Genomic DNA, 14,132 nt, shown 5'->3' with positions numbered 1-14,132 from the left:
ATAAGTAAAGGACCTACCCGCGTCTGGCTTTCCCCGTCAGCAGTCACGGGTGGTCACACCCGAACCCCCCTGTTGTGCACATCACCGGCTGCTCACATCCAACATCCAACTCTCCTCCTCTTTCCTATGCTGTGTGGGTGGTCAGACCTGGGTGCCTCACTGCACAGAGTACGGTCTCCGTTGGCAGTCCGCAACTTCTCCTCCCTCCCCCGTGCCGTAAACGGGACCTCAGTGCGTGAGGCCTTGCCCTTTATTAGCCACGAGACCATGCCCCTTTTTGCAGTTGCTTGTGTACACAGTAAAGAAGCTTATGGTGAACTCACAACTCTAGTGACAAACCATGTGTGTATTTGACATGCCATAAGTTGCTGACTGCTATAACTTAAAAAAAATAAATACATATATATCTAATACAAAAATAAAATAAAAACAAATGCATTTAATTTATTAAAAACACAACAACAATTATTACAAGACATACAATACACACTTAATGCAACGATCAGTACTGTGCAGACACCTTGATACAGCATGAGGACAACATGGGGACACACAGTAATCAGCTGATCAGCACAGATTAGACAGAGAGGTGTTTTTTTGTTTTTTGTTTTTTTGGAACAACAGAATAACTTTATTAAAAATTTAACAAAATTACATCAATGGAGTCCCGACCATCGGCTCCCTGCAAGAAGGGTAGATAACGGCCCACTGAGACAAAGCTGGTGTAGAAGAAAAGCACTAGCGGTAACACAATTTAGTAACATCTGAAGGAAATATTGCCGCCATAGTAGTCTATGGCAGTGCAATATTCAGTTCATAACTTAGCACAGGCACATAAAAATTAGTACATATTGAGAAGCGATATGTACAAGGATTTTCACTGTATTTTTCGTTTTTGTGGCTTATCTCCGTTTAGTACATCTGCCCCTTAAACGTGGACCTGTCTTTAAAAGCACACAGACACACCTTTGTGATGGCTCCTGGTCCTCCTCTTGGCTCATCAAGCAGCTCCCAGCCCCACCCAGTATGAGTAACATGATATCATCTCCTGCCTTACATCTATCCTGCTTAGCAGAGCATCGGGAGCTGGAGCTGCTTAGCCAGGTGCCGGAATGGTTCAGCCTGTGACTGCTGACCGGCCCTGCCCTCTGGGTACAAACACATGGGCATTTAGTCTCTGATGCATTTACAGCATGGTGGGCATATCTTGCATATTTACTAACACTTCCGTATGCTTGAAGGACACAGTTCTATGGTTATTGTTAGACTTCTTTTAACATTCTTTCCACTTCAGTGTTAACGAAAGGACAAGGGGCATAACAATAGGCATTTTTATTGCGATGTGATAAATATTTCTTGTATAAATTTGCAAATTGAAAGTTAATATTTTCACGCAAATTTACTAAGTTTCTCATGTCAGGAGACGGGCTCTCTGTCCTGGCATAGAGCTGGATGTAGTGTGGTAATGCTATCACACTGCTTTCTGGTTCAGGTTCACTGTGCATGCACCCCGTGGGCTGACGGCTCCCACTAGGATACTATTTGGTAATGCCATCTGGAGATGATGTTATTCTGTCACGGCCAAGCTCCATGAAACCTTGCTCCAGCCCTACCTAAAACAGCCTTAAGAGAAGGGCGGCTGCTAATGCACTATAGACGGGATCGGTATGAAATACCTCCAATCAAAATCCCGACGTTCAAAATCCCGACACCAATTGACCGATGGTCAAAATCCCGACAAGGTCAAAATCCTGACATGGACAAAATACCGAAATTTAAAATACCGACATTTAAAATACCGACATGTAAAATGCCGACAGGTCAAAATACCGACATGAGTTTTTCATGATTTTTTTTCATTGAAACCGGGATTTTGATTGGAGGTAAACTGACTGCATCCCCTATAGACCAGTACTGTGTGCTCGCTCCAAGCCTAAACATAGCCACTTCCTGGGTGTGGGGCCCAGACCACCTAGTAGTATGGAAAGGGGCCACAGCATGCACTTGCTCCATGCACCATAACCCCACGCTATGCCTCTGGTCACATCATACGTCTTTTATTTCTATTTTCTGCTAAGCCCATTCATATATTCTTGCCAAAACTTTACTATATGTAACAGGCTTTCCATTTACTTGTATATGCTTTGGCCAATTGGTTGGCTGTATCACGTGATTCTATACTTCAGTTATCATGTATGCCTTTAGGAATATGACCCATTTACTATACATACGTACACACAGTTCCTCTGTTTCCCACATGCATATACATACACTTCCACCTACACTAAAAAGATATTGTGCACTTGGGGGGCAATTTATCACTATCCGCATCTGATATACCAGCCAAACTCGCAATGCGATAATTGAGTACATTGCATGGATGTATCAATTATCGCATGCAGGGACAGAGCTTGCGAGAAAGCTCTGTCCCTGCGATGCCTCTCCGCAGCATCATCGGGGGAATTTGCGTAAAAAAAATACCCTGATGTCCTGCTGTGCATGCGTCGTTGTCCGTCGCCAGGATCCCCCCGTTCCGTCACCACTACCCCTGCACTGCAAAAGAGCCCCTTCCAGGGATTTATACTTACCAGTGCCAGGAGCCGGTGTCCACTGCTCCAAGAGACTGCCAAGCGCCAGATCCTGCTTCTGTGCTGTAAAGTGAGCTGCCGCTTTACAGCATCACTTTACTGCACAGGGGTCACAGCGCAGCACATGAAGGACCTGGTGCCCGGCAGCGTTCACCGGAGCACCGATCCCCGGCTGCCAGGACTGGTAAGTATGATTTTTTTTTTTTTTTTACTAGTGATCAGCTTGTGTGTCCATCAGACACACAAGCTGATCACTGGGGGGAAAAAAAGTCTCACACCTGCATTATACAGACAGTGGTCTCTAAAAAGGTCTCTGACACCTGCATTATACAGACACTGTACCTTCAGCCACTGCTCCTCTTGTACCTACCTCTCAGCACGTCTATCATCCTCCGGTATCAGATATATCCAGCAGACTCCGGGCTTCATCCTATTCTGGACATCATCTACCAGCCTGCTGGTTGAGAGTTCATACAGGCTAGTAGTGATCACACTATCTTGCCAGCTGGTTACAGGTCTCCCTGTCTGTGTGTTTATATCTGGGGCTGGTCCTGAGTAAGGGGTGCTGGTTCCAGGGCTAAAGACAGTGTGTGGGGTTTAGGGCTGTGTGATGGGGTGATTGGCATCCTGTATTTTCTGCTCCTGGTTTCTCAGTTTCTGAGTCCCAAAACCAGGTTCCAGCAGCTACAGTACTGGGTACATAAGACTCTGAGTTCCAACTCTATTCCAGTACTTTATTGTTCTGAGTTCCTTGGTAAGCCTTCTGAGTTCTTACAATGGGTATTTGGCTCTGCTAACCTATATTACTGTAATTTAATGGGCTAAGCTCTTCTAATGATTCCAGATTGACAGCCCTTTCCAGTTCCATATTCCAGTGTAACTCCAGTCTGTGGTTTCCTTACTACAGTACGTCACTAGTGTTTCCTAATTACATTTTAGTACTTCATGAGTAAGAGTTACTAAAAGTCTCTACATTTCACCTTTGCTCCAATTAAGCCCAAGTATCCTGCAGATACCTCACACTGGGGCAGATGTATTAACCCGGAGAAGGCATAAGGAAGTGATAAACCAGTGATATGTGCAAGGTGAAAAAGGCACCAGCCAATCAGCTCCAATATGTAAATTAACAGTTAGAATCTGATTGGCTGGTGTGTTTATCACCTTGCACATATCACTGGTTTATCACTTCCTTATGCCTTCTCCAGGTTAATACATCTGCCCCACTGTGAGGTATCTGTGTTCTTTCACTGATTAGAAAACAATTCCATATTCCTCCATTGTGATGGAGGGAAACTGTTGGACACTCGGCCATGGCAGAGCGAATACACTGCCAGATATGGCCGTCCAATTGTAATCAGATCTTTCAGACATGCTGACGGTATCAGCAAGTTGGACAGACCGATAACTCAGTTGGTTACCAATAATTGAACAGTGTATGGAAAGCATAAGGAAGAAAGCACCTATCAGCTTCAGCGGTGCATTCACAATCAACAAATCACAAGTGGTTTGTTAGTGCAGATGACTGCCAGTGGTATACATACTGCACATGTCTCTTCCACCAATCTTAGGAGCTGGGGATTTTGGAAAATGTAATTTCCCCAGCTAGAATGGACCTGTCTCAGGGTCCCAGGGACAAAACTGCTCTACATCTTTTGATACAATGGTACACAAGGGGCAACTCATAGACTTTACTTATCTCCCCCTATATAACTATGGAGTACAAACAAGAAGGTCATTACACCAGTTACTGTTATTTGTTACCTTTTTTATGTTTTGACTATGAACCACTCCATGCCTGCTGTTGTAAATACACTTCTACCATAGGTTTAATCAAATACGAACTTCTTTCACACCCATAACAATGAACCATTGGAACTCAGTCAAGAAAGTTTATTTCCCGTCTCTCGATCACTATTGGAAAAACTTAGAAGTAAATATTCCACAGAACATTCCTTTTCCAGGTTCTGGCTACGTGACAAGAAGAACATGGAATTCCTCTATTATAATTTGGATGATTGTTATTTAATTGCATGTCCCAGATTATCAAAGCCAGCTGGAACATGGGGATGAGGAGAGGTTCCATCTTTGTAAATAATATGATTAGCGCATACTGGCCAAGAAGCTTCTTTACTGCCATTCCTACTGGAATAGGTTGGTGATTTATAAATATTAACACAATAATGATATTTGCAGACATCCACCTTCAGCTCTGGCGCTGTTTACCAGATAGACAGACATAAAGGTAATAGCAGGGCAAATTGAGATGAAATGGGAAAACCTCTGTATAATTGTGGTCTGAACCATTTAAAGTAATAATATAATGGGAGAAGCATATTTGTATAGTAAGTGAGTGCAGATGGGAGGCAGACCGTCTTTCTTAATAAAATATAATCCTAAATGCTTATACTTACTGCATACGGTAGCAGCAGTTACATCTGGTTGGGAATCGGCATAGGAGGGTGATGTTGGTTTTGTTTCTAATGAATTACCCTTTCTTAATCCCTAGGGGATCTCTCTAATGTACAATGGGGGTAAAATTCCAAGTTGATCGCAGCAGGAAATTTTTTAGCAGTTGGGCAAAACCATGTGCACTGCAGGTGTGGCAGTCCAGATATAACATTTGCAGAGAGAGTTAGATTTGGGTGGGTTATTTTATTTCTGTGCAGGGTAAATACTGGCTGCTTTATTTTTACACTGCAATTTAGATTGCAGATTGAACACACCACACCCAAATCTAACTTTCTCTGCACATGTTATATCTGTCTCCCCTGCAGTGCACCTGGTTTTGCCCAACTGCTAAAAAAATTCCTGCTGCGATCAACTTGGAATTACCCCCAGTATGTATTGCACTTTTCATCCTATTCTGCCCAGTGTGTTATGCCATTTCTAAATTACAATTTGCAAATGTAAAATTACTTTTGGTAGTTTTCTGGAATGAAATCAATACCTTCCTTTTAAAATATAGATGTATAATAATAATACTCTAATACTAATGTGCAAACAATGGGGGTCATTCCGAGTTGTTCGCTTGTTATTTTTTTCTCACAACGGAGCGATTAGTCGCTAATGCGCATGCGCAATGTCCGCAGTGCGACTGCGCCAAGTAAATTTGCTATGCAGTTAGGTATTTTACTCACGGCATTACGAGGTTTTTTCTTCGTTCTGGTGTTCGGAATGTGATTGACAGGAAGTGGGTGTTTCTGGGCGGAAACTGGCCGTTTTATGGGTGTGTGTGAAAAAACGCTACAGTTTCTGGGAAAAACGCGGGAGTGGCTGGAGAAACGGAGGAGTGTCTGGGCGAACGCTGGGTGTGTTTGTGACGTCAAACCAGGAACGACAAGCACTGAACTGATCGCAGATGCCGAGTAAGTCTGGAGCTACTCAGAAACTGCTAAGAAGTGTCTATTCGCAATTCTGCTAATCTTTCGTTCGCAATTTTGATAAGCTAAGATTCACTCCCAGTAGGCGGCGGCTTAGCGTGTGCAAAGCTGCTAAAAGCAGCTTGCGAGCGAACAACTCGGAATGACCCCCAATATTTTTCTGCTGATTTAAGATTAGGGTTGCTAAACATCCCAGAATTTCCAGGATTGTATCAGAATTGGGGCTTGTGCCCCATGTCTCTATTTCGTTGCCCCCCCCCCCCCCAGAAGGGGCAGATTTAGGGGTGAGGGCGCCCCTAAGCACAACAGTAACGGCCGCCAGTTGTTTGGGTATAAGCCCTCATTTGATAATAGCCAATTTAATAGAATAATAAAAAAAGACACTATTGCTTTTTTCTTTTTAATTACGTATACATATTTACTAAGAAGGACAGCTTATAGGGGCAGTATGTGCATGTCTTACCCGTTTACACTCCTTTCAAGATGGCATATGGTACAGAACAGTGGAAATATTTTGCAGTCACTGGTACTTTTTGGGCTGACGTTACCAACACAAGCATCCAAGTGCCGCCCCTAGACACGTGCCTCACAGGCCTAATGGGAAATTCGCCACTGCCCCCCAGGGGAAGGTGGGGTGCAGGAACTAGATGGTGGAAGATGTTGGCAGAGTGTTGCAGTGTCGGATAGGGATGTTAGTCTAAACAACGGCACTTACCCAAGATGATTGGTTTATTCAGATAACAGAGATAACAGCTTGTAGTATATAGAAGATGTTCTGCATCAGCAGGAACTCACAGTGTACATGTGAAGCACATGTGTCACCGCTGTGCTTCACATGTACACTTTGGATCTAATTTCCGTCTTTTCTCCTTAGATATATGTGCATAATCTTTACAGCCGAAGACACGGAGATGATTGACAGCTGTCTTTTTCTTGGTCCACGCCTCCAGTGGCGTTTTACCTTCTAAGGCTACTGTGGGCACACAGTGTTTTAGATATACTGCAGTAGACACTGCTTCCGCCTAAAAGCTTTTCTCCAGGCCTGCGTCACTCAACATAGTCCGTGCTCTCTCAACAATTGTACGATTTGCACACTCACACTGTTTTGTTCTGGCGTGTAAACAATTGTTAGCTGATGCTGTATGCCATATTTTTTCAGGAACTGTGCTAAAACTCTGTTATCATACTCTCCACCATTGTCGGATCTCAAGACTAATTAATTTCAGACCCGTCTGAGTCTCCACCAGGTTCTTGTATTCAACAATTTTATTGACAATTCACTTTTCATCTTGTGACATCATTAATAAATGTTATAAAATACCTGTAGCCAGTCATTGATTCCATCTCCATCAGACCGCATACGTCAGTATGCACTAGGGCTGTTGTTATTTCCACTTTACTAGTAGACTTAGGAAATGGGGTACGAGTCTTCTTTCCTTTTATACAACTCTCACACACAGGTCTCTCAGTAACACTCACAGTGATTCCAGTTGCCATTCCATCGAGTAGTTTCTGGGCGTTGTCATATCCCAGATGACCTAGGCGCCTGTGCCACAGCTCCATCAACTGGACTGAATCAGAGGCCGCTATTGCAGAACACTGCTTAGTGTCCAGGACATACAGTTGGTTGCACCAGGTTGCTGAAGCAATTACAGTCCCTTTCTCATTTTGCACCATACATTTGCCCTTTGCAAACTGGACTCTGTAACCTTTATTCTCCAGGACGCTTATAGCAATGAGATTGATTCCCAATTCTGGCACGACAAAAGACATCTGGTATGTCCATAATAACTGTTTCACCTTTAATTCTTAAACGCACTGTGATTATCCCAAATTTTGTCTCCAATCCCTTTTACTGTAATGGGTTCACATGCTGTCAGTGAATTAAACCATTCCTGATTACAACTGAAATGCCTAGTGGCCCCCGAGTCCATGTACCAGCAATCCTTCTTGTTACTATTTGCTATATTCAATGCAGACTCGTTTGGTTTGTTATGCTTCTTCTGCATACCATTGCAATTTCTCAGCCTGCAATCTGAGGCCTTGTGCCCCACCTTGTGACATATAAAGCACTTGAACTTGAGCTTTCTGGACTTAATACCTTTTGTGAATAAGGCAGAACCCTCAGCATGTGTCTCGACAGGAATACGTTCTTGGAACAGCTACTACCAGGAAATCAAATTCTGGTGTAAGATTCTGTAACATCGCAACCACTACTTCCTTGTCGTCCACCTGTACCCCCACAGATGCCAACTGCTGAGCTATTGACAGTATTTTATCAATATCATCGTTCATGTCCTTACAGGCACTTAACTTTGTCCCGTACAGCATACGCCTCAAGTTTATTCTTCTCATCAGACCTTTGTCCTCATAATGACATTTGCAGAGCTGCCCACGTCTTTGGCTGACACTTTCCTGCTGATAATGGAGTAGACATGTTGTTCCACGGCCACACCCATCGTCCCGATGGTTCTATCTACTTTAACTGGGTTTGGGTCTGCTCCTGGCTCAATTGTGACTTACCACAGCTTTTCCCACTTAAGCTGCATCTCCATGGTGAATTTCCACGTTGTGTAATTCTCTGAGCCTTTTAGCTTTGTAAAGTTCACGCTGTTTCCTGTACTGCACATTCTTCTCTATATTTAATAAAAGTACTTCTTTAATCAGCTGCACTTTTATTTTCTTATGTACCTCTGTTTTAGAATGCCTTTGCGACTTGGAGTCCTGGGCCCATAACCTGTTGGCAGAGTGTTGCGGTGTCGGATAGGGGTTCACTATGGTATGCCGGCGGTCGGGCTCCCGGCGACCAGCATACCGGCGCCGGGAGCCCGACCGCCGGCTTACCAACAGTGTGGCGAGCGCAAATGAGCCCCTTGCGGGCTCGCCGCGCTCGCCACGCTACGGGCGCGCCACACTATTTTATTCTCCCTCCAGGGGGGTCGTGGACCCCCATGAGGGAGAATAAGTGTCGGTATGCCGGCTGGCGGGATCCCGGCGCCGGTATACTGTGCGCCGGGATCCCGTCTGTCGGCATACTGAAGACCACCCGTCGGATAGGAATGTTAGTCCACACAACGGCACTTAACCAGGATGATTGGTTTATTCAGATAACAGAGATAACAGCTTGTAGTATATAGAAGATGTTCTGCAGCAGCAGGAACTCACAGTGTACATGTAAAGCAGTACAGCGGGGACACAGGAACTTAGTACACACAGGATGCGGCTCCGGGGTAGACAAGGTCACACACTCAGGGGGATGCAGTCAATTTACCTACAATCAAAATCCCGAAGGTCAAAATACCGACAACCATTGACCGATGATCATAATACCAACAAGGTCAAAATATCGACATGATCAAAATACAAATATTAAAAATGTCGACACAGTCAAAATACCGACTTACAAAATGTTGACAGGTAAAAAAAATAAGATTTTACTCACTGGTAAATCTATTTCTCGTAGTCCGTAGTGGATGCTGGGACTCCGTAAGGACCATGGGGAATAGCGGCTCCGCAGGAGACTGGGCACAACTAAAGAAAGCTTTAGGACTACCTGGTGTGCACTGGCTCCTCCCTCTATGACCCTCCTCCAGACCTCAGTTAGGATACTGTGCCCAGAAGAGCTGACACAATAAGGAAGGATTTTGAATCCCGGGTAAGACTCATACCAGCCACACCAATCACACCGTATAACTCGTAATATTATACCCAGTTAACAGTATGAAATATAACTGAGCCTCTCAACAGATGGCTCAACAATAACCCTTTTAGTTAAACAATAACTATATACAAGTATTGCAGACAATCCGCACTTGGGATGGGCGCCCAGCATCCACTACGGACTACGAGAAATAGATTTAACGGTGAGTAAAATCTTATTTTCTCTGACGTCCTAAGTGGATGCTGGGACTCCGTAAGGACCATGGGGATTATACCAAAGCTCCCAAATGGGCGGGAGAGTGCGGATGACTCTGCAGCAACGAATGAGCAAACTCTAGGTCCTCCTCAGCTAGGGTATCAAACTTGTAGAATTTAGCAAATGTGTTTGACCCCGACCAAGTAGCTGCTCGGCAAAGTTGTAAAGCCGAGACCCCTCGGGCAGCCGCCCAAGAAGAGCCCACCTTCCTCGTGGAATGGGCTTTCACTGATCTAGGATGCGGCAGTCCAGCCGCAGAATGTGCAAGCTGAATCGTACTACAGATCCAGCGAGCAATAGTCTGCTTTGAAGCAGGAGCACCCAGCTTGTTGGGTGCATACAGGATAAATAGCGAGTCAGTTTTCCTGACACCAGCTGTCCTGGAAACATACATTTTCAGGGCCCTGACTATGTCCAACAACTTGGAATCCTCCAAGTCTTTAGTAGCCGCAGGCACCACAATAGGTTGGTTCAAATGAAAGGCTGATACCACCTTAGGGAGAAACTGGGGACGAGTCCTCAATTCTGCCCTATCCATATGGAAAATCAGATAAGGGCTTTTACATGACAAAGCCGCCAATTCTGACACACGCCTGGCAGAAGTTAAGGCCAACAGCATGACCACTTTCCACGTGAGATATTTTAATTCCACGGTTTTAAGTGGCTCAAACCAATGTGACTTTAGGAAATCCAACACCACGTTGAGATCCCAAGGTGCCACTGGAGGCACAAAAGGGGGCTGAATATGCAGCACTCCCTTAACAAATGTCTGAACTTCAGGTAGGGAAGCCAGTTCTTTCTGGAAGAAAATCGATAGAGCCGAAATCTGGACCTTAATGGAACCCAATTTTAGGCCCATAGTCACCCCTGACTGTAGGAAGTGCAGAAAACGGCCCAGCTGCAATTCCTCCGTTGGGGCCTTCCTGGCCTCACACCACGCAACATATTTTCGCCATCTGCGGTGATAATGGTTTGCGGTCACTTCTTTCCTAGCTTTAATCAGCGTAGGGATGACTTCCTCCGGAATGCCCTTTTCCTTCAGGATCCGGCGTTCAACCGCCATGCCGTCAAACGCAGCCGCGGTAAGTCTTAGAACAGACAGGGCCCCTGCTGCAGCAGGTCCTGTCTGAGCGGCAGAGGCCATGGGTCCTCTGAGATCATTTCTTGAAGTTCCGGGTACCAAGCTCTTCTTGGCCAATCCGGAACAATGAGTATAGTTCTTACTCCTCCTTTCCTTTTTATCCTCAGTACCTTGGGTATGAGAGGAAGAGGAGGGAACACATAAACCGACTGGAACACCCACGGTGTCACTAGAGCGTCCACAGCTATTGCCTGAGGGTCTCTCGACCTGGCGCAATATCTTTCTAGCTTTTTGTTTAGGCGGGACGCCATCATGTCCACCTGTGGCCGTTCCCAACGGTTTACAATCAGCTGGAAGACTTTTGGATGAAGTCCCCACTCTCCCGGGTGGAGGTCGTGCCTGCTGAGGAAATCTGCTTCCCAGTTGTCCACTCCCGGAATGAACACTGCTGACAGTGCTAACACGTGATTTTCCGCCCATCGGAGAATCCTTGTGGCTTCTGCCATCGCCATCCTGCTTCTTGTGCCGCCCTGTCGGTTTACATGGGCGACTGCCGTGATGTTGTCTGACTGGATCAGTACCGGCTGGTTTTGAAGCAGGGGTCTTGCCTGACTTAGGGCATTGTAAATGGCCCTCAGTTCCAGAATATTTATGTGTAGGGAAGTCTCCTGACTTGACCATAGTCCTTGGAAGTTTCTTCCCTGTGTGACTGCCCCCCAGCCTCGAAGGCTGGCATCCGTGGTCACCAGGACCCAGTCCTGTATGCCGAATCTGCGGCCCTCTTGAAGATGAGCACTCTTCAGCTACCACAGCAGAGACACCCTGGTCCTTGGAGACAGGGTTATCAGCCGATGCATCTGAAGATGCGATCCGGACCACTTGTCCAACAGGTCCCACTGAAAAGTCCTTGCATGGAACCTGCCGAATGGAATTGCTTCGTAGGAAGCTACCATTTTTCCCAGGATTCGCGTGCAGTGATGCACCGACACCTGTTTTGGTTTCAGGAGGCCTCAGACTAGAGATGACAGCTCCTTGACTTTCTCCTCCGGGAGAAACACTTTTTTCTGTTCTGTGTCCAGAACCATCTCCAGGACCAGTAGACGTGTCGTAGGGACCAGCTGTGACTTTGGAATATTTAGAATCCAACCGTGCTGTTGTAGCACCTCCCGAGATAGTGCTACCCCGACCAAGAACTGCTCCCTGGACCTCGCCTTTATCAGGAGATCGTCCAAGTACGGGATAATTAAAACTCCCTTTTTTCGAAGGAGTATCATCATTTCGGCCATTACCTTGGTAAATACCCTCGGTGCCGTGGACAGACCAAACGGCAACGTCTGGAATTGGTAATGACAATCCTGTACCACAAATCTGAGGTACTCCTGGTGAGGATGGTAAATGGGGACATGCAGGTAAGCATCCTTGATGTCCAGTGATACCATGTAATCCCCCTCGTCCAGGCTTGAAATAACCGCCCTGAGCGATTTCATCTTGAACTTGAATTTTTTTATATAAGTGTTCAAGGATTTCAAATTTAAAATGGGTCTCACCGAACCGTCCGGTTTCGGTACCACAAACATTGTGGAATAGTAACCCCGTCCTTGTTGAAGGAGGGGCACCTTGACTATCACCTGCTGGGAATACAGCTTGTGAATTGCCTCTAGCACCGCCTCCCTGTCTGAGGGAGTTGTTGGCAAGGCAGATTTGAGGAAACGGCGAGGGGGAGACGTCTCGAATTCCAGCTTGTACCCCTGAGATACTACTTGAAGAATCCAGGGATCCACCCGTGAGCGAGCCCACTGATTGCTGAAGTTCTTGAGACGGGCCCCCACCGTACCCGGCTCCGCCTGTGGAGCCCCAGCGTCATGCGGTGGACTTAGAGGAAGCGGGGGAGGACTTTTGTTCCTGGGAACTGGCTGTATGCTGCAGCTTTTTCCCTCTACCTCTGCCTCTGGGCAGAAAGGACGCGCCTTTAACCCGCTTGCCTTTCTGGGGCCGAAAGGACTGTACCTGATAATACGGTGCTTTCTTTGGCTGCGAGGGAACATGGGGTAAAAATGCTGACTTCCCAGCTGTCGCTGTGGAAATGAGGTCCGAGAGACCATCCCCAAACAACTCCTCACCCTTTTAAGGCAAAACTTCCATGTGCCTTTTAGAATCTGCATCACCCGTCCACTGCCGAGTCCTGTCTAGGGTATCAATATTTTCTGACAGGGAATCTGACCACGCAGCTGCAGCACTGCACATCCATGCTGAAGCAATAGCTGGTCTCAGTATAATACCTGAGTGTGTATATACAGACTTCAGGATAGCCTCCTGCTTTCTATCAGCAGGCTCCTTTAGGGCGGCCGTGTCCGGAGACGGTAGTGCCACCTTCTTTGACAGACGTGTGAGCGCTTTATCCACCCTAGGGGATGTTTCCCAACGTGACCTATCCTCTGGCGGGAAAGGGTACGCCATTAGTAACCTTTTAGAAATTACTAGTTTCTTATCGGGGGAAGCCCACGCTTCTTCACACACTTCATTTAAATCATCAGATGGGGGAAAAACCACTGGTAGTTTTTTTTTCCCCCCCCCCAAACATAATACCCTTTTTTGTGGTTCCTGGGGTAATATCAGAAATGTGCAACACATTTTTCATTGCAGCAATCATGTAACGTGTGGTCCTATTGGAATGTACATTAGTCTCATCGTCGTCGACACTGGATTCAGTATCCGTGTCGACATCTGTGTCCGCCATCTGAGGTAGCGGGCGTTTTAGAGCCCCTGATGGCTTTTGAGACAGCTGGGCAGGCACAAGCTGAGAAGCCGGCTGTCCCACATCTGCTATGTCGTCAAACCTTTTATGTAAGGAGTTGACACTTTCACGTAATTCCTTCCACAAGTCCATCCACTCAGGTGTCGGCCCCGCAGGGGGTGACATCACATTTATCGGCACCTGCTCCGCCTCCACATAAGCCTCCTCATCAAACATGTCGACACAGCCGTACCGACACACCGCACACACACAGGGAATGCTCTGACTGAGGACAGGACCCCACAAAGCCCTTTGGGGAGACAGAGAGAGAGTATGCCAGCACACACCAACAGCGCTATATAACACAGGGATTAACACTATAACTGAGTGATTTTTCCCAATAGCTGCTTGTATACACAATATTGCGCCTAAA

The sequence above is a fragment of the Pseudophryne corroboree genome, chromosome 1 (assembly GCF_028390025.1).
Source record: "Pseudophryne corroboree isolate aPseCor3 chromosome 1, aPseCor3.hap2, whole genome shotgun sequence".
NCBI classification, from domain to species: Eukaryota; Metazoa; Chordata; class Amphibia; order Anura; family Myobatrachidae; genus Pseudophryne; species Pseudophryne corroboree.
Note: the sequence above shows the minus strand (reverse complement) of the source record.